This window comes from Balaenoptera physalus (assembly GCF_965194825.1).
Source record: "Balaenoptera physalus genome assembly, chromosome: 6".
In the NCBI taxonomy this organism is placed as follows: Eukaryota; Metazoa; Chordata; class Mammalia; order Artiodactyla; family Balaenopteridae; genus Balaenoptera; species Balaenoptera physalus.
Window position 1 is genome coordinate 4,357,938 of NC_138885.1, and position 22,648 is coordinate 4,380,585.

At 40.6% G+C, this 22,648-nt stretch overlaps 1 long non-coding RNA gene across 1 annotated transcript in view; it reads right to left on the bottom strand.

Annotated features, from left to right (window-relative positions):
• LOC309662709 overlaps positions 1-22,648 on the bottom strand; it is a 435,223-nt gene that overhangs the window by 236,940 nt on the left and 175,635 nt on the right. The gene's annotated exons all lie outside the window — the stretch shown is intronic.

Below are 22,648 nucleotides of genomic sequence, written 5' to 3' on the forward strand. Positions count from 1 at the left end.
TACAGACAAGCAAAAGCTGAGAGAGTTCAGCACCACCAAACCAGCTTTACAACAAATGCTAAAGGAACTTCTCTAGGCAAGAAACACAAAAGAAGGAAAACACCTACAATAACAAACCCAAAACATTTAAGAAAATGGGAATAGGAACATACATATCGATAATTACTTTAAATGTAAATGGATTAAATGCTCCCACCAAAAGACACAGACTGGCTGAGTGGATACAAAAACAAGACGCATATATATGCTTTCTACAAGAGACCCACTTCAGACCTAGAGACACATACAGACTGAAAGTGAGGGGATGGAAAAAGATATTCCATGCAAATGGAAATCAAAAGAAAGCTGGAGTAACAATTCTCATATCAGACAAAATAGACTTTAAAATAAAGACTATTACAAGAGACAAAGAAGGACACTATATAATGATCAAGAGCAAGGGATCGATTCAAGAAGAAGATATAACAATTGTAAATATTTATGCACCCAACATAGGAGCACCTCAATACATAAGGCAAATACTAACAGCCATAAAAGGGGAAATCGACAGTAGCACAATCATAGTAGGGGACTTTAACACCCCACTTTCACCAATGGACAGATCATCCAAAATGAAAATAAATAAGGAAACACAAGCTTTAAATGATACTTTAAACAAGATGGACTTATTTGATATTTATAGGACATTCCACCCCAAAAAAACAGAATACACATTTTTCTCAAGTGCTCATGGAACATTCTACAGGATAGATCATATCTTGGGTCACAAATCAAGCCTTGGTTAATTTAAGAAAATTGAAATTGTATCAAGTATCTTTTCCGACAACAACGCTATGAGACTAGATATCAATTACAGGAAAAGATCTCTAAAAAATACAAACATATGGAGGCTACACAATACGCTACTTAATAACGAAGTGATCACTGAAGAAATCAAAGGGGAAATCAAAAAGTACCTAGAAACAAATGGCAACGGAGACATGACGACCCAAAACCTATGGGATTCAGCAAAAGCAGTGCTAAGAGGGAAGTTTATAGCAATACAAGCTTACCGCAAGAAACAAGAAACATCTCGAATAAACAACCTAACCTTGCACGTAAAGCAATTAGAGAAAGAAGAACAAAAAAACCCCGAAGCTAGCAGAAGGAAAGAAATCATAAAGATCAGATCAGAAATAAATAAAAAAGAAATGAAGGAGACAATAGCAAAGATCAATAAAACTAAAAGCTGGTTCGTTGAGAAGATAAACAAAATTGATAAACCATTAGCCAGATTCATCAAGAGAAAAAGGGAGAAGACTCAAATCAATAGAATTAGAAATGAAAAAGGAGAAGTAACCACTGACACTGCAGAAATACAAACGATCATGAGAGATTACTACAAGCAACACTATGCCAATAAAATGGACAACCTGGAAGAATTGGACAGATTCTTAGAAATGCGCAACCTGCCGAGACTGAACCAGGAAGAAATAGAAAATATGAATAGACCAACCACAAGCACTGAAATTGAAACTGTGATTAAAAATCTTCCAACAAACAAAAGCCCAGGACCAGACGGCTTCACAGGCGGATTCTATCAAACATTTAGAGAAGAGTTAACACCTATCCTTCTCAAACTCTTTCAAAATATTGCATAGGGAGGAAGACTCCCTGACTCATTCTACGACGCCACTATCACCCTGATACCAAAACCAGACAAAGATGTCACAAAGAAAGAAAACTACAGGCCTATATCACTGATGAACATAGATGCAAAAATCCTCAACAAAATACTAGCAAACAGAATCCAACAGCACATTAAAAGGATCATACACCATGATCAAGTGGGGTTTATTCCAGGAATTCAAGCATTCTTCAATATATGCAAATCAATCAACATGATACATCATATTAACAAACTGAAGGAGAAAAACCATATGATCATCTCAATAGATGCAGAGAAAGCTTTCGACAAAATTCAACACCCATTTATGATAAAAGCCCTGCAGAAAGTAGGCATAGAGGGAAGTTTCCTCAACATAATAAAGTCCATATATGGCAAACTCACAGCCAACATTGTCCTCAATGGTGAAAAACTGAAACCATTTCCACTAAGATCAGGAGCAAGACAAGGTTGCCCACTCTCACCACTATTATTCAACATAGTTTTGGAAGTGTTAGCCACAACAATCAGAGAAGAAAAAGAAATAAAAGGAATCCAAATCGGAAAAGAAGAAGGAAAGCTGTCACTGTTTGCAGATGACATGATACTATACATAGAGAATCCTAAAGATGCTACCAGAAAACTACTAGAGCTAATCAATGAATTTGGTAAAGTAGCAGGATACAAAATTAATGCACAGAAATCTCATGCATTCCTATACACTAATGATGAAAAATCTGAAAATGAAATTAAGAAAACACTCCCGTTTACCATTGCAACAAAAAGAATAAAATATCTAGGAATAAACCTACCTAAAGAGACAAAAGACCTGTATGCAGAAAATTATAAGACACTGATGAAAGAAATTAAAGATGATACATAGATGGAGAGATATACCATGTTCTTGGATTGGAAGAATCAACATTGTGAAAATGACTCTACTACCCAAAGCAATCTACAGATTCAATGCAATCCCTATCAAACTACCACTGGCATTTTTCACAGAACTAGAACAAAACATTTCACAATTTGTATGGAAACACAAAAGACCCCAAAGAGCCAAAGCAATGTTGAGAACGAAAAATGGAGCTGGAGGTATCAGGCTCCCTGACTTCAGACTATATTACAAAGCTACAGTAATCAAGACAGTTTGGTACTGGCACAAAAACAGAAATATAGATCAATGGAACAGGATAGAAAGCCCAGAGATAAACCCACGCACATATGGTCACCTTATCTTTGATAAAGGAGGCAAGCATATACAGTGGAGAAAAGACAGCCTCTTCAATAAGTGGTGCTGGGAAAATTGGACAGATACATGTAAAAGTGTGAAATTAGAACACTCCCTGACACCATACACAAAAATAAACTCAAAATGGATTAAAGACCTAAGTGTAAGGCCAGACACTATCAAATTCTTAGAGGAAAACATAGGCAGGGGCTTCCTGGGTGGCGCAGTGGTTGAGAATCTGCCTGCCAATGCAGGGGACACGGGTTCGAGCCCTGGTCTGGGAAGATCCCACATGCCGCGGAGAGACTGGGCCCGTGAGCCACAGTTGCTGAGCCTGCGCGTCTGGAGCCTGTGCTCCACAATGGGAGAGGCCACGATGGTGAGAGGCCCGTGCACCGCGATGAAGAGTGGCCCCCACTTGCCGCAACTAGGGAAAGCCCTCGCACAGAAACGAAGACCCAACACAGCCATAAATAAATAAATAAATAAATAAATAAAATTAAAAAAAAAAAAACATAGGCAGAACACTCCACGACATAAATCACAGCAAGATCCTTTTTGACCCAGCTCCTAGAGAAATGGAAATAAAAACACAAGTAAACAAATGAGACCTAATGAAACTTAAAAGCTTTTGCACAGCAAAGGAAACCATAAACAAGACCAAAAGACAACCCTCAGAATGGGAGAAAATATTTACAAATGAAGCAACTGACAAAGGATTAATCTCCAAGATTTACAAGCAGCTCATGCAGCTCAATAACAAAAAAACAAACAACCCAATCCAAAAATTGTCAGAAGACCTGAACAGACATTTCTCCAAAGAAGATATACAGATTGCCAACAGACACATGAAAGAATGCTCAACATCATTAATCATTAGAGAAATGCAAGTCAAAACTACAATGAGATATCATCTCACACCGGTCAGAATGGCCATCATCAAAAAATGTAGAAACAATAAATGCTGGAGAGGGTGTGGAGAAAAAGGAACACTCTTGCACTGTTGGTGGGAATGTAAATTGATACAGCCACTATGGAGAACAGTATGGAGGTTCCTTAAAAAACTAAAAGTAGAACTACCATATGACCCAGCAATCCCACTACTGGGCATATACCCTGAGAAAACCGTAATTCAAAAAGAGTCATGTACCACAATGTTCATTGCAGCTCTATTTACAATAGCCAGGACATGGAAGCAACCTAAGTGTCCATCATCAGATGAATGGATAAAGAAGATGTGGCACATATATACAATGGAATATTACTCAGCCATAAAAAAAATGAAATGGAGGTATTTGTAGTGAGGTGGATGGACATAGAGTCTGTCATACAGAGTGAAGTAAGTCAGAAAGAGAAAAACAAATACAGTATGTTAACACATATATATGGAATCTAAGGGGAAAAAAAGGTCATGAAGAACCTAGTGGCAAGACGGGAAGAAAGATACAGACCTACTAGAGAATGGACTTGAGGATAATGGGAGGGGGAGGGGTGAGATGTGACAGGGTGAGAGAGTGGCATAGACATATATACACTACCAAATGTAAAATAGATAGCTAGTGGGAAGCAGCCGCATAGCACAGGGAGATCAGCTCGGTGCTTTGTGACCTCCTAGAGGGGTGGAATAGGGAGGGTGGGAGGGAGGGAGATGTAAGAGGGAAGAGATATGGGAACATATGTATATGTATAACTGATTCACTTTGTTATAAAGCAGAAACTAACACACCATTGTAAAGCAATTATACTCCAATAAAGATGTTTCAAAAATAAAAAAAATAAATCTATGGATAAAAGCATTAGGTGATCACATATTTGTTCCTTCAATGCCAGGGTGGTTGCATATCTGCTCTGGATCCATTATGTTCCTCGGTGCTGGGTCTTCATAGCCCAGTTATTTGTTTCCTTTTAGTAGGTTATGCTAGTAGGGTGATTGGCAAAGGCTGACAGTCAATTCTAGGATGTCCAACAGGATTTAATTTAATGTTAACACTTACGTGTCTTATGCATGTATTTTACCTTCTGTAAAACTATAGATGTAATCAGTAGTTACAATTTATTTAAGGATTACTATTTTTCTCATCACAGAACTTTAGAATGAGTCAATTAACTAAATGCAGTAAGCAGGCACAGAAAAATATATATATATATATATATTTAGTGAGAGAGAGAGAAGTTTTATACATTATACATTATACATTAGTTCAATCATCTCGGATTGCTATAGGATCACTGTATGTGTACTTTTGGCAGCAGACTTCAAGCAGGGGTACGTATCATGAATAAGTTGATAGATGGGAAATGGTGAATAACACATATTATAAAAATAACAATTGTCTGTAAAGCAGTGCAGAAAATGTTGCCTGGTCCTGAAGGGTGCCAACTAAACAAGTCATTCAAAGGGCCAGGTTTTCTTATATGTTGTAACCATTTTACCTTTCAGAAAACTTTTCCTATGTGTGTCTCAACTTCTTCAGATGTGTTGATGTAAGTGTAAAAAGTATTGTGACTGACATTACAAATGCCTTTTTTTTTGACCAGTAGATAAGTGAATTCTATTATCTAATATTACCTGAGCTAAGGAATTTAGGGATTTCTGTTGTGCTGCAATGCTTCTTGTGGTTTCTTCAGCCATCTGAAGAATGGTGGTTGATAGATTTCTAAGCATATCCTTGTTTACATATACTCATGTGCTCAGAGCATAGAAACCCAAAAGAAATTTTCCACCCGGTGTCTTAGTATCCTGTTAGCATGGATCTCTTGACTCTGTAATGGGGAGGAAAAGGAGGTCCATCTCTCTTTTTGTACATAGATGATGAAGTAACATAATGTCACAATAAGCATAAACCTTCTACTTGCCATCTATTAAGAAATATATGTGCCCACCCTTGGGAAGGTGGGTAGGTTCCCATACTACATATGAAGAAAAAAATCAGAGGGAGCAGAGATAATTCCTCCTACTGTGCTTTCATTGATAGATTCGCTAATTGGAAGTTTTGATAACAGAATTGTAAACCATGGGTCATTTTGCCTGAAGGATGTCCAAAAGTGATCTCTATGATATTTGATATGGAAACTTGGAATCTACCTGGTCCTGGTGAACATAACATTGACTTCTTCCTACCTGAAGGGCACAAAGTCTGGCCAATGGATACTCCAGAGAGAGAGAGAGAGTTGAGAGCATCCATTCTGGGTGCAAAGATGACGGGCAGGTAAAGAGGGAAGGGACAGGTCCCCACCTTGGCATTTAGCCCAAGAAAAGGGATGCTTTTTGCAAGTTTTGCAGTTTAGTCTCCTAATTCATCACAGCCTCCAGACTCTGATAATTGTCTTTTTAAGGAGGGAACGAGAAAGAATGAGGTCTGACACCATGTCCCTGTCACCCAAGTGATGCGAAATTGATATTTTAAGCCAAAGAATGGTCATGGGAGGTCAAAGTCAAACCATGACACACTGACTGCCTGGCACAAGTGAAGGAGGAACCCAGAGACACACATGGCCTTGGGGGCACTGGGTTCCCCCTTGTGGTAGAAATCCTCTAATGTGCATGGCTGAGAACCATCAGGAGCTATTGAGGGTGGGGACTCTGTGGACACGTTCACTTAGATGTCTCTAGCACACGTGACACTCCCACAATACACAAAACCCAATAAGGGCCCTTCACTCCTCTTTCCTTGGGTCATTTAAGAACATTTATTTTTTTATAACTGAAACTTTCTACCCTGTAAACTGTCTCATCCCATTTCCCCCTTCTCCAACCCCTAGCAACCACTATTATATTCTCTGATTCTATAAAACTGTTTTTTAAATTTCTATGTATAAGTGATACCATATAGTATTTGTCTTTCTAGGCCACAGTGGTGCAGGGAGCTCAATGGGTTAAGAACTAGCCTCCCCAGAGTGTACAACTTTGGCCTGCAAACTATTTCAAGCTGAAGGCAATCAAGGCCCTGCAGAATCAAAAAGAAACCTTTACCTCTTCATGAACTACCTCAAAGAATTTAGATGGGACCCTGACCCTGAAAGAGAGCTATTACCAAGAGATAACTTTATCTGAATTATGTATCTGTGTGGCAGGACAAACATCTAATTACCAAACACTTGCTCTTCTGTAAATCACCTCTTCCCCTTTGAAGCCTGCAGCCCCTATCCCTATCTCCGTGTCCTAAGATCACATGGAAGCTTCAATTAATTGGCTTCTCCTTGAGTCTCACCGTACTTGTGGGATTCCCATAAGCTTGCATTTAAATTTGTTTTTCTCCTGTTACTATGTCTCAGATCAATTTGATTATTAGGCTAGTTGAAGATCATAGAAGGGTAGAGGAAAATTTTTTCCTCCCTAAGACAGATAAAAATGAATGTGCAAGATGAAACTAAAACACAATCTTAATAATCTTAAGGAAAAAAGTATAATTATCCTGTGACTTTTTAAACAGTTAAGAACTCCCTTGCCATGGTTATACATATATAGGTAAATGTAAAAACAGTAAAAGGAATATTTATTTAGAAAGGTGTGCTTTAAAACATTGAGAATTTAATCATTTTATTTCTTTGTAGTAAACTTATCAAGAGTAGTGTAAGCAGTGACTGCCTTTTCATGGCATAACTGATGACAGGGAGCCAATATCTTTTTTATGCTTTGTAAATTGTCATCCTCCTTTCTTTTCTTTTTCTTTTTTTTTTTTTCATCCTCCTTTCTAAGTTTGGATCAGCCTTCCATATTGGATCCTTTGTCCTTCAGATGTCATGAAATTCCTTCAGAGTTTCATTAGTTAGAAATTTCCAGAGTGTGTCACTTCCTCTGGGGCTTCTTTATCCTTTTCTTCACACACTTTCCTCCTTCCTGCACTTCAGGGAGAAGAGGGATGTGAACCTGAGAGGAACAGAGGCTATGGAGAGAAGGTTACCCTTGACTAGTTCAAGATCACATGCAAGAAAATGGAGGAAGAACAGTCTGGATTGACATGCTTTTTAATCACATGAGGCGCCTCACCACATTGGCTCCCCGTGCAGGTTGGCTCCATTGAAGGAGAAAGTGTGCAGATAATTGAGCGGCTGGAAGAGCAGGAGGGAGACATTTCTACCAGTATTAGTATGGTGTGTCTGATGAGAACTGTTTTTTCTTTCCAGGCAGAAACTCACAGGGCTCTAGTGATCAGCAATCAGGTGGACCAGGGAGTTGGAAGGAGTTTCATCTCTGAGCTGGGAAGCCACGGGGTTGGGGCAGGTTTGAGGCCACACTCACTGGACTCTGGAACTCAGGGAAGGAGAGGATGAGGAGGTGAGACCAGGAAACACCACATGTGCACTAGTGCAGGTCACCCATTTCCCGTTATCAAGTGCAGAGTAAGGAACCAGATGGCTTAGGGGTCCTCACATATCCTTTGGTCCCTGCTCTGGAGAAGATTCACCTGCAGGACACCTGGCCCTGACCCTGTGCAGGAGAGGGCCCCAGAATCCACCTGGATCCAAGATTTATAAAGGGGGACACTGGAACTTGGGAATGGGGGTTATATGTCCACAAGAACTTCCCCCTTCACCCTTCCCCATTCACTGAAGTCATAACAGGTTTCCTTCCCTCCAGGACCTTTAGGGATTCTTGCACCAGGAAATCAGGTCAGGCTCAGCCAAGGTCTTACGTGGAGGGGGAGGGTTGCAGGTCTTCCATGTGTCAATTTCAACTTTCAACAAGTCTCTAAATGAGGGCTGCTCTCACCCAGTTGTGTCATATTCTCCTATCCCAATCCTTTTTCCTGCACTCCTTCCTAGCATTGGCCAGGCAGGGATTTGAGGACTGTTTGTTTTGCTCTGTCATGTGGTGCATTCTGTCCTGGAGGGTCATGACTACTTCTAAGTGTGTCTACATACATTCTAACACACAAATGAGGTCAGCCCCATTGCACCTGGGTTATCACATGGAAGATCTGGTCAAACTCTCCATTTTTCTCACCTGGGAGCTGCAGCCTTAACACATTCAACAAGCATTTGTCCTTGAGTGGCTGCTGATGCAGTGACACAGACCTCAGTGATTGACAATCTACAGCTCATAGGCTGTAGATTTAAAACAGCAAACAGGAAGAACCAGTTTTTAAAGTGGCAAGTTGTTACTAATTCTCCTAGGAAAATGAAGGAACTCCTTTGGAAAGGCTCCAAGTTTGGTGACTCTTTCTTTAGGATATTCAGAGGTGCCTGTCTGATTGAGGAGAAACCAGCTATGAAAGAATTATCAAAGAAATCATGAAATGGACAGTGGTAAAGTGGTGAAGGCAAATTTTATGAAGGACAGTTGCAATAGTGGAAGAGAGACCCCAGTATGGAACAGGTCTGCATTCCAAATACAATAGGGACAAGTGGGGATTTACAGCCAGGGAACAGGGGTGTTTGTGGTTGGCATATTACTAAGAGGGGACATCGGGACTAATGGGGGGAGTGATTCTGGCTTAATCAACTTAACAGGATTCCTACTGAAGGCAGCCAATGATGACTAGATACCAAGAGCATGAAGTGAGGAATTTTGATCAGATATTGGGGGTGGTCACATATCAAGGGTGGGATGGATGTGTAGCTCTGCCTGGAAACTTCTCAATCATGGGACACAAGAGAATGCATTCCATCACTTTTTGCAAACCAGGCCAGCACACCCAGCCTGGTGGTTCCTCTAAAGGTCACCTGTGCTGCAGTTTCATTATTGTGGTTTACACTTGGAACACACTGCCTCCAGGAAAGCCACCAAAAAAAAAAAAAAAAAAAAAAAAAGAGTCAACAAAAGTCATAGTGTTCTTGGAAAGTAAATGATGTCCCTGAACTTATATATAGAAGCACACCCGACTCTATAACTGGAATTGATATTGAGCCCAAGCTTTGTTCTGCTCACCGCACAGCATGCCAATAAATTGAGAGACGAGCTGCTGGGGAAAAGAATCGCGACTTTATTTGGAAAGCCAGCAGACCAATAAGATGGTGGACTAGTGTCTCTAAAAACTAACTTCCCTGAGTTAGAATTCAGGCTTCTTTTATAATAGATGGGGAAGAGGTAAAGTTCTGGTTCTGGCCAGACTCCAGAGAAGATGTGTTAATTTCTTCCTTCCTACAGCCATTCACCTGTGGGTCTGGTCAGGATGTTTCCTGTGAGCTAAACAAAGGTATTTTAGCTTAATGCTCATTAAAGCTTCCAGAAATGGGCTATTATGAAACAGAACACAAAGGTTTTTTATTCCTATTACAGAATTTCCATGTTCTCAGGACACAGTTCTTTAGACCTTGGAAAAGCGGACACGTGGGGTGGGCTGAGACACTGTGACATGTCTTGAGGACTGAGTCAGCCTCACACATCCATCCCCCAGTCCTCTTAGTGTCACTAAGCCCCTGTGTGGTATTCTGAGGTCACCTCTTTCCAGGAGCCCCTCACACCCAGCCTCTGCCCATGGAAGAGACGATCCTGCAGGAAGGAGGTGACTCAGAGTCCAGCACTCAGGACATTCATTGACAACTGACCAGACCAGGCCCAGCATCCTCTCCTGTACAGATATATATGCCAGTCTGATGAGAGGCCCTGGAGAAGAGCTTTAGACCAATCCTGATGCCAACTGCTCTCCAGTCCCAGATTCATTTCCATAATCCAGGGAGCAGGTGCATCTCAGATGGGACTCAATAGACTTTCTCTCTCAGTTACACTTGTGTTCTTCTCCTAAGCTTTTGCTTGTGGACAAAGTACACTGCCTGCCATTTCAGTAAACTAAGGATATTGCAGCCAAAAATCCATCAGCCACTGCAGGCCCCCACGACAGTGTGCCCTGACTGGAATTCAGGGGTGGAGAAAACAAGATAGTAGCCCTAGTTAGTTAAGATGCATATCAAATGAATGAATTTGATAAGCCCAGACTCTTGCATCTTTCCATACATAGAAAAGCATAAAAATCATTAACTCAAGATGTGTCATTTTTGACATAAGCAGTAATCTTTTGATGTCTTCCTAAATTTTTTTTAGCAAATGATCTTATATACTCTGGCTCTTCCCATATCCCTTTGGAACAGTTCCTCAGAGCTTTCTCAGAGGCCATATTCCTGGGCTATAATCCTCAGTAAGACCACCAAATAAAACATTTCTCAAATTTTAGGTTGTGCCTTTTTTATCATGTGAGGTGCTCTTCCAAGGCCTTTTCCCAATCCAAAGTGTACTCACCTCACTCAGATGATTTCCAGGAGTTAGATGGAAACTCTGTACATTCTATTTAATATTACTCTGACACTAAATCTGCTCTAAAAAATAAAGTCTACATTTAAAATTACAGACCAATACCACTGATGAATATAAAAGCGAAAATCTGCAACAAAATACTAGCAAACAGAATAAAACATCACATTAAAAGAATCATACACCATGATCAAGTGGAATTTATCCCAGGGATGCAAGGATTCTTCAATATATGCAAATCAATCAATGTGATACACCATATTAACAAACTTAAGAAGAAAAACCATATGATCATCTCAATAGATGCAGAAAAGGCTTTTGACAAAATTCAACACCCATTTATGATAAAACTCTCCAGAAATTGGGCATAGAGGGAACCTACTTCAACATAATAAAGGCCATATATGACAAACCCACAGCAAACATCATTCTCAATGGTGAAAAACTGAAAGCATTTCCTCTAAGATCAGGAATGAGACAAGGATGTCCACTCTCACCAGTCTTATTCAACATAGCTTTGGAAGTCCTAGCCACAGCAATCAGAGAAGAAAAAGAAATAAAAGGAATACAAATTGGAAAAGAAGAAGTAAAACTGTCACTGTTTGCATTCGACATGATACTATACATAGAGAATCCTAAAGATGCTACCAGAAAACTACTAGAGCTAATCAATGAATTTGGTAAAGTTGCAGGGTACAAAATTAATGCACAGAAATCTCTTGTATTCCTTTACACTAATGATGAAAAATCTGAAAGAGAAATTAAGGAAACACTCCCATTTACCGTTGCAAGAAAAAGAATAAAATACCTAAGAATAAACCTACCTAGGGAGACAAAAGATCTGTATGCAGAAAACTATAAGACACTGTTGAAAGAAATTAAAGATGATACCAACAGATGGAGAGATATACCATGTTCTTGGATTGGAAGAATCAATATTGTGAAAATGACTATACTACCCAGAGCAATGTGCAGATTCAGTGCAATCCCTATCAAATTACCAATGGCATTTTTTACAGAACTAGAACAAAAAATCTTAAAATTTGTATAGAGACACAAAAGACCCCGAATAGCCAAAGCAATCTTGAGGGGAAAAAACGGAGCTGGAGGAATCAGACTCCCTGACTTCAGACTATACTACAAAGCTACAGTTATCAAAACAGTATGGTACTGGCACAAAACCAGAGACATAGATCAATGGAACAGGATAGAAAGCCCAGAGATAAACCCAGGCACCTATGGTCACCTAATCTATGACAAACAGGCAAGAATATACAATGGAGAAAAGACAGTCTCTTCAATAAGTGGTGCTGGGAAAACTGGACAGCTACATGTAAAAGAATGAAATTAGAACACTCCCTAACACCATACACAAAAATAAACTCAAAATGGATTAGAGACCTAAATGTAAGACTGGACACCATAAAACTCTTAGAGGAAAACATAGGAAGAACACTCTGACATAAATCACAGCAAGATCTTTTTTGATCCACCTCCTAGAGTAATGGTAATAAAAACAAAAATAAACAAATGGAACCTAATGAAACTTCAAAGCTTTTGCACAGCAAAGGAAACCATAAACAAGACGAAAATATAACCCTCAGAATGGGAGAAAATATTTGCAAATGAATCATCGGACAAAGGATTAATCTCCAAAATATATAAACATCTCATGCAGCTCAATATTAAAAAAACAAGCAACCCAATCTAAAAATGGGCAGAAGACCTAAATAGACATGTCTCCAAAGAAGACATACAGATGGCCAAGAAGCACATGAAAAGCTGCTCAACATCACTAGTTATTAGAGAAATGCAAATCAAAACTACAGTGAGGTATCACCTCACACCAGTTACAATGGGCATCATCAGAAAATCTACAAACAACAAATGCTGGAGAGGATGTGGAGAAGAGGGAAACCTCTTGCACTGTTGGTGGGAATGTAAATTGATACAGCCACTATGGAGAACAGTATGGAGTTTCCTTAAAGAACTAAAAATAGAATTACCATACGACCCAGCAATCCCACTACTGGGCATATACCCAGAGAGAACCATAATTCAAAAAGATACTTGCACCCCAATGTTCATTGCAGCACTATTTACAGTAGCCAGGTCATGGAAGCAACCTAAATGCCCATCAACAGACGAATGGATAAAGAAGATGTGGTACATATATACAATGGACTATTACTCAGCCATAAAAAGGAACAAAGTTGGGTCATTTGTAGGTACGTGGATGGATCTAGAGACTGTCATACAGAGTGAAGTAAGTCAGAAAGAGAAAAACAAATATCGTATATTAACGCATATATGTGGAACCTAGTAAATGGTACAGATGAACTGGTTTGCAGAGCAGAAATTGAGACACAGAAGTAGAGAAAAAAACGTATGGACACCAAGGGGGGAAAGTGGCGGGAGGTGGTGGTGGTAGTGGGATGAACTGGGAGATTGGGATAGACGTGTATACACTGATGTGTATAAAATGGATGACTAATAAGAAAAATAAACAAAAAATAAACATTAAAAAGAAAAAAAAAGAAAAAGAAACAATTTTTGTTCATTGATCTTTAAAAGAAGTTTTAAAATTTCATTTGTTTGGAGGCTCCAAACCAAGTAAAACATTTTTTAAATTACCCACTTACATTCTTTAAAAGTACTAAATTACCTCTATAATTTGTATATTTGATATTATATAAATCACTCTGAAAATATTTATGCTCAACTAGCATTTGCAGGACAGAAAAATTTTTTGAAATTCTGAAGTGTACAGTTCTGCTTACAAAATTGCTTTATATCCTCTGGTCTAATGGACCAGTGAGTGGCCTAGGAGACCTGAGGCTCAGAATGTCTATCAGTAGAGATGAATCTAATCTCTCCAATGCCCTCACCTCCCCCTCCCTGCACTGGCTGCTAGAGCAGCTTTGGTGAATCATGATTCGTTGGTGGCCATATGTAAAATCTGACTCCCTTTCAGGCCTTGGGTATTGCTGTTCTCACTGTTGTAAGGAATAGAGCCTAAGCTAGAGGGATGAGATACTTGTGATGTCCACTAGAAGGGAAAAAGAACCTCTTAGTCAATAATGAGCTCTTACTCAGCAGCTCCAGGGTGAAGCCCTCAACAAGCACCATCTCATTGGATCCTACTAAAAATTCCATAAGCTGGGTATGCATCATTATCTTCATTTCAGGGGGAAAATGAAGCTCTTGCATAATGTCTGCCCAGCCCTATATCCCCTTCCTCCCCAGAGTCAACAATACTATCGTCTGAATCCTTAGCAGGGAGCCTTCATTTGAGTGCACTTTCTTTAGACCCACTGTGATGGTTAAATTTATGTGCCAATTTCACTGTGAGAAGAGATGCCCAGAGTGCAGGTCAAACATTAATTCTGGGAGGATCTGTAAGTGCATTCTGGAAAGAGATTAACATTGGAATCAGTAGACTGAGTGAAGAGATCAGCCCTCTCCAATGTGGGTGGGCATCATACTATCTTTTGGGGCTCTGAATGTAACAACAAGGGCAACTTGTCTCCCTCTCTATCTTCTTGGTCATGAATATTGGAGCTTCTGGCTCTTGAGCCTTGAAATTCCAGGACATACACCAGTGGTTCCCTGGTTCTCAGGTCTTGAGCCTTGACTTGGAGCTACACCATCAGTTCCACTGCTTTTCAGCCTTAAGCCTAGCTCTGAATTATACCACAGACTTTCCTAGTTCTCTAGCAAACAAACAGTAGACAGTGGGACTTCTCAGCCTCTGTAACCTTGTAAGCCTCTTCTCATAATACTTGTGTGTCTATATATACAGGTGAATACTGAACAACATGTGATTGAACTGCTCAGGTTCACTTACACATGGATATTTTTCAATAATAAATATAGTTCTACACCATCTGTACTTGGTTGAATCTGAGGAACCTGAACTGATGATGAGAACGGCCAACTATGATTTATATGTAATCAATGCATAACAGATATTTTGTTATATATTTTGAAATGCTGATGTCAAACATGCTATCCTTGTCTTCCCTGATATGGAGAGACAAGAGTCGTAATGGGAATAATATCATCTCTTATTGAAGTGAACAATCTCACAAAAGGATACAATTTTTAATGTGGAATGGAAATAATAAAATCATGTTAAATGCATGTATTCTTTTAGTATTTTGCTAAAAGGAATTTGGATGTCTGGCCAAAACTACATTAAATCAATAAGGACCTCTACCCACCCCTGACAGTCATGGAATGGTGAGGACCAGAGTCTTATTAACAGTGTGGACAACACCTTCCAGAACTGGCACCTTGCTCTTTGCAGTGAAGCCTTTCTCAGCACATGCAAAGGCCAGGAACTGAAACTTATAGACCCACTGGTAGAACCGTGAAAAATACTCATGGCCAGGGTCATAGCCTGAGTCAGCAATGACAGCCCTGCCAAGAGCTCTTCACTCCAGTGGTTCATTGGACACTGAATATGTTCTTTGTTTGTATTAACCTGCTGAATAGCCAAAGAAATAAGCAAAGATGTAAGATGCCCCAGACAAAATAAGGAACTTGCAGCAATGGTAAGGTTGCTGATCATAGGCAACTCAGTGCCTTTTATGTTTTCATCAATAACTGGAGATTCCTGAGGTACACACTGAGAAAACAGAATAATATACCATGGAGGGCAGCAGTCAGTTTTCACTGTGTGTCTCTTTATTTCTGACCATTCCTTTACAGCTAGCCACCCAGGTATAACTCCAACATGTAGGTCTCAACCCCATATCTGCCTCTAAAAATTTAGGTTCATATTTGACTGTAAAAACACATATTCCCAAAAGTCCCATCACCTCCCAGGGTCTACATTTCCAGTGCAATCCTGCACCCAACCTGGATCACCATTCCTTTTCCCATTCACACTGAGCAGGTATCAGAAACCTTGAGTGTGTTTTCCCTTCATAATGTACCTATGTCCTAGATTTCAGTTTCCATGTGCCCAGAAGAAAGCTTTTGATAGAGGCAACCAACTAGACATGAGTATTACAGCAGTATATAATGGGCGCCATGTGATTGCATATGTCATCATCATAGTGAGGACAGGGGCTGAGGCTAAGCCAGATGGTCCTGGGCTGTGATAAGTCTCTCAGAATCTCAAATAGCTTAGCCCCAAGCTGGGCAAGTCTCCCTTCGAGCAGAATACCCTGAGGGCTATAACTCTCCTGAGGGGCAGGATACAGCTCTTGACTTAAACAGGGCAGCCCAGTGGTGTGTAGCAGCAACTTCTCCATGACAGCCATGGAGAGGAGGTTCCCACACAGACTGAAGGACCTGAGCTGGGAGCAGTGGCTCAGGGCAGGCAGGATGGCCTCAAATTGGAAGCCCATGATCCCACACTAATCTAAGTCCAATCCTGGAGCATGGTTACAACTTTCTCCAGCAGAACTTGGAGAAGCTCAGGACTAAAGTCAGTCAGAGTGACACCACTCAGATCCAGGCCTTTTAGCTGACTGATGTTTGGGCATAGGGACAGATGGATCAAATCTGATTCTGTAAGCCTTCAGTTAGTTTTTGAGAGGTTGTCCAAGGTGGTCCTCAGGTACCTGGGGAGAAACCAAGCAATTAGTTCTTGGAAACTCAGGTGCCAGGCGGGCTCCAGGTGAGAGACAAATGATTTCTACAGGGCCAAGGTTAATCTGACCATCTGATGAGGGTCAATACACTGATTGCCCAGTCTCATTCTAGGCTGAGTCCTGGTGACTGAGTCACTTCACAGAATCTTGAAAATTCTCTTTTCCATCATCAAGCTGAGTACAACATATTCCACTTCCTTATGAGGATGAACAAAGATAATGGAATGTACTAGAACATGCTAAGAGGAGAGCCTGAGAGAGTCTCAATCAAGTGTGGACATCACTGAATTTTGGTATCGGGAGATGAAATAAAAAATGATTTCCACTCAGACTCCTTCAGTCCTTGCTTGGGCTCCAGATGCCTATATCCCTGGCCAGGTGAGGCTCTAGGGAGACATGCATAAAGAACAAACGTGCACAAGGTCCCACAACATCAATGGAGGTTGCCAGTCTGCAGGGGCTCACTTATTTCCCTGCATGATCTACAAACCTTCTATCACTGTTTATTGTCCTTTGGGCTCTGCTCCATTACCACCATCTCCAGAATCATGCTTTTCCCATATATTAATTACCTTATCTGGCGCAACAACTATTACAGACAGGGAATTTAAGACAGGGTCATTGTGGTCACAAACCTTGTGAGCATAGAGGTTTCCTTCAGAAATGCTCTGGTCTGATGTGGTTTCCCCACTTCAATGTCCTCTTTACTTACCTATGTTTTTAAGTCATTCGAACATAGACACCTCTTCCAAAGGAAGAAATCACAAACCCTCCATTTCTAGATCCAAACATCAGAGTCTATAATCTGTACCTCTCTAGCAGGGTGTCCCTTTCAAGAGCCACTGTACCCGTTTAGCACCTACCTTGTTTTGTATGGCTGTGAGATACCACCACTCAGGATAGAGCAGCAAGGGAGGCAGTCCAGGTGACATTCTAGTGTTGTGTTCACTAGTACTTGGCCACTGGTGCACTCTCACCTGAGCATCTGGTCCAGGCAGCCTTCAAGGAGGGAGGGAGATTCCAGATAAAGATCCCAGAGGTGGTGCAGCCTGAGAAACTGAGAGGTAATTTGGACAAGTTAATGCTGCTCCTGCCCCTCAAAGCCAGACATGTGGATGTGGGAGAGAATGAGTCTCTGAAAATTACTCATCTGGCCCAAGAAAGGAGCAAACATGGCCAGGGTGGACAGATGCCAAGGGCAGTTTACTTGAACCTCCTGGATACAGTCCAGGTGCACCATATTCAGGACCTTCATAATATTTTCACAGGCATTGCAATGAACTTCAGCTTCTTACAGCACAGGTGTATGGAAACTTTTCTCTGCTCCACCCGTCAGATGAGGTAGGTGAAGAAGTTAACCAGGGACCGTTTCTTTGCAAAAGTTTATGAATGCCTTCAAGGGAGCCAAAGGCTACTTTGTCCTCAAACTGTGCTCAGCCATTGGTGCTATTTCTGACCTTCAGCATCCATGAGTGTTGGCTCCAGACCACATGCTCCAGAAGTTCTGACCAGTATCCTGTAAATTCTGCACCTGAAGTTTGCACTTCCTATGGGGAAAAAGAGATTTGTGGGGATGCATTAAAATCAACACAGAATGAAGCAACAGCCTCAAAATGTGACAACAGACTGCCCATTTATACTGTAACTTCAGACTCCTGATATCACCTGCTGCCTTGTCTTCTTTCCTCTCCACCTCACTTTCCTCCATCTCCCTTTCCCCACCCCTCCTTTCTGATTCTCCACTTCTGATAACTTTAAGCATCACTGAGAGGAGGTGGGGCATGTTTTTTTTCAGGTTCCCCTGCATTGTAAGCACTCATAAGCTTTGGAAGGCATTTCCCATAGTGAGCCACGTCCTCTGAGCTTCTTCATTGCCATCTTCAGAATCCTCTGGTCCATCCCTTTTCCATCCACTTTCCCTCACCCCAGCTGTCTCCTCCAGGATGCCCAGGACTTTACCAGGCTATGCAAGTCTGACTAACCTGGGACAAAGCTTCTGAGCAAAAAGGATATCAAGTGCTTCCAGTTCTGCTTGTAGGGGCCCTACATGAGGCATGTCTATCAGGTTCCCCAGAGGCAGGTGGACAAAAGGCCAGGCTAGCACCATGGCCTTCAGGGTTTCAATGCATCTCGCTTCAAAGACCTCCATGAACAGTGGTGAGAAGAGCTCCGTGGGTGGATCCTCCAGACCAGAAAAGGCTGAGGCCTCTTCCCTCAGCAGGTTCATTCCTGCTAGCTCCAGGAGTCTGGGAGGGGTCCAGACACTCATCCTAACTCTGCTCCAAAAGGAATGTTGTGGATACTGCCAGGGAACAAGGCATCCATTTCAGGCCAAGAATGAGTACACCTTAGACTATCTCCCAACCCTTCAGAGGAATCTACTCAGGGCCAAGGTCACTGCTCTGGCAGGGGTGGAAGTGTCTCACTTAGCCCATATTACACTCTGGGCTCAGTGGTCACAAAGCTATAACTCTTTCCCTACTGGACTCAGAACAAGCATCTCACAAGTACCAAGGAGGAGGAAAGGTAACCACTAACCCATTCAGTTCCATCCACTGCTTTGCTTAATTCATGTCCCACTGGGAAGTGGGTACCAGGGAGCCTGAAAGCTGACTCCAATTTTTATTTGGGGAAGACCTTCAGACCACTACTTATAGCCCTAAATCTATGGGAAGAGGAGTGTCATGTGGACCAACACAGCCTACATCCTCAGATACCCAGTTAACCTAGCTGGTAAAGATGAAAGCCATTTGTGCACACAATACATATTTTAAATTTCAAGAAATAAAATTCAAAACATATATTTTCATTAAAAAATCTTCTTGGTTAAGACATTTAAAAATGATATAAGCCACAGGACAAATCCAAATGTTTGGGATTCAGGCAAAATTACACTGAAAGGCAAAAATAAAAACTGAAATCTGTTCATCTGAAAGAAATGATTTTAAAAAAACTCTCCCTGCCATCCAGAGATATATGCCATGCTTCAAGATTAGCTATCCATGGGTATGAACAGGGTGTTCTTACTTGAGTTTGGTTAAGTAACTGGTCTGATGCTGTTGGAGGGGTGCTGAGACCTCAGACACTGTGGAGAACCCAGCCGGTGACTCCAGAACCAGAAAATTTTGCATCCCTTCTTCAGAGGCTGAGACTTTTATAGACCTTTCATAACCTCTGACCACATTAATTTTCCATGTGTAAAGGGGGGACATCCATACCTATCCAAGGGTCCACTGATAACATTAGTTGTTAAGAAACTTTGTGCTAAGGTTGAAATGTCCCATCTCCTCCCTTTTTTCCTGTCCTTTCTCCATTTTCTTTCTCGTTTTACTATGCTGTTTGCCCTTGCATTCCCAAATCTGTCCTGATCTTCCCCTTCCTTTGTGAGCAGGAGATCAGCTGAGGAGAGGTTGGCTAAGTCAGGGAGGTCCATTATTTTGCAAATAATGTGTTACTCCTTCCCCAGATCTGCTACTCACCACAGAAAGTGATAACACCCCTCCCTGTTAAAACTATGATACTAAACAGCCTCAGCCCCAGTGATGATTAAATGTGGCTGATTGCAATGTGAAGAACCCCCTTTATGGCTCATGTGTCCATTCGAGTCTCAAAAAATAATATGCTCAGATTAGATACTATAATTTGTCATGGAACCACTTAATGTTTGTGTCATAAAGGATCTGAATGATAATCTGATCCAAGTATCTCATTTTACAGATGAGAAAACTGAGGCCCAGAAAGGTGAAGAGGTTTGCCCCACATGGCAGATCTGTTAGCGATATGGCTGAGATCAAAATCCTGATGGAGATTAAGTATTTATTTAATACTTAATAAATACTTACATATTTATTCAATACTTAGCACTTAATAAATATGTAAGTATTTATTCCATAACCTTGGGAACATGAACTTTCTAGAAACCCCTGTTCCCTACTTCTGTTTCCTTCTTGTTTAAGTGATGATTGCTCTAAGCATCACATTTTAGCCTCTCTAAAGCTGGGTCATTTTCTGTGAGCTGGTGGCTAGTAGAAGCATCTCCCTCCCTCTTTTCTGCCCTCCCTGCCCCCCACTCATGGGCTCAAGTGTCAGACAATTTGCCATAGAATCTAGACAAATAGAAGGCTTACCTTAACTGGATCTTCTTATTCTGACAGTGTCCAAGTCCTAATAGATGGATCCAAGTTTTGCTAATGTGGTGTGTGTATTATCCATCCCTTTCCCTGTATAGTGGCTTTCTATCTTTAATAAGAAAATCATAATTACCCACCTGCTTACTAGTAATTAATACCCATCTGAAGCTATTATTGTACAGATTAAATAGAATAAATACGGAAGTACATTGAAAGTTCTCTAACACTGAGGAGTTTGTTTTTAAAATTCATGCATTAATTTCTGCAGATCCTTCAGTCAAATCAATCTATAATGCACATCATTATATTTTTGAAGCAGGGACAAATCAGGGCTCCCTTAACTATCCCTATTTCTTTTCCTGCAAAAGATAAAATGATACTTTTTACCATAATTTGATGAAACAAATTAAGTCAGATGGAGTAAGAAATGTGTGGAAATTAGTTCACACACTGCTAGTAAACAACAACTTAGTTTTTTTCTCCCTTCTTGGATTAAACAGCGAAAACTCCCTAAGAAGAAAGCCATCACTTTGCTATCGCTGTTCTGAGCAATTTCAGTTGTGTTTCTAATGGTATTTTATGAGAGTTGGTGGATGAGAGGACTTAAGACCTGTAAAAAGTTCAGTTTGAACTCAAATATGGCCTAGACATGGCTCTCACATTAATGACAAAGTATCTTCTGAGGGATTGCATTAACTCACTGAACATCCCATGGAGGCAAATAGAATGTCCAGCTAAATAAACAGCTTTCTATTTTTGCCTGTTCAAAGATGAATAAATGCCTCAGAAGATAGTGAGACTTTATCATCCTCTACCTTCAGATGGCACAGGGAAGAGGAGTGTCCTTTGTTGGCTGGGGTTGCACCTGGAGATCTTTAATAACCCTCCTGGTGCTGAGACACTATGCTTCAGGGGGATGTAAGGTTCTGCTAAGACTTACTGACCATCATGGAGGCACCAAATACCTGTGAATGCATTTTTCATTTGCTTACTTATTCATTCAGTTTTTTGTAAAATTATTCTGTGTACCAGGCCCTGGTCTAGGCAGTAGAGATAGAGGATTAGTGAAATATATTTCTTTCCCCTGATGAGCTAATAGTCTAATGAGAGACATGCTCAGGTGCATATAAAAAGCAGTAAAATATGACTCATGTCATATTAGAAGACTGTACAAGTTATAAAGAAATACACATGACTCAGGTAATCAGCACTCGCTGTTTTTGGTTTAGCATCTTATTTTGTTAGTTTGGCCTGATACCTTTGGTTTTGAACATCCTTAAGCAGCCACTATCTTTGTCTGAACTGTCTCTGAATATCTGTTTTGCAAGTTACAATCAAGGGTGTGTAGAGTGTAGGCCACTGCAAAGTTAGAGAAGCAGTCCAAGACTGCACTCACTTCTGACACCAAATGCAAGTTCAGTGGATTCCCCAAATCACCTGATAATTCACTGGAAGGACTCACAGAATCCACAGAAAGCTGTTAAAAATCATGGTTATCATTTTATTACATGGTTTATTACAAGGAAAGGATACAGATTTAAATCAGCCAAGAGAGGAAGCTCCTAGGACAGAATCTAGAAGAGTTACCAAATATGGGGCTGCCACTGTCTTCACTCCATAGAATCATAAATGTATTACACTCCCAGCGGTGATGAATGACACTTTCTAACACATTCTATAAGGCCAGCATTACCCTAATACCCAAAGCAGGCAATTAATTTATAAGAAAAGAAAAATACAGACAAATATAAACATATGCAAAAATCCACAAAATATTAGAGAATCGAATCCAACAATGAATAAAAGAATTATACATTATAGTCAAGTGGGATTTATTTCAAGTATGCA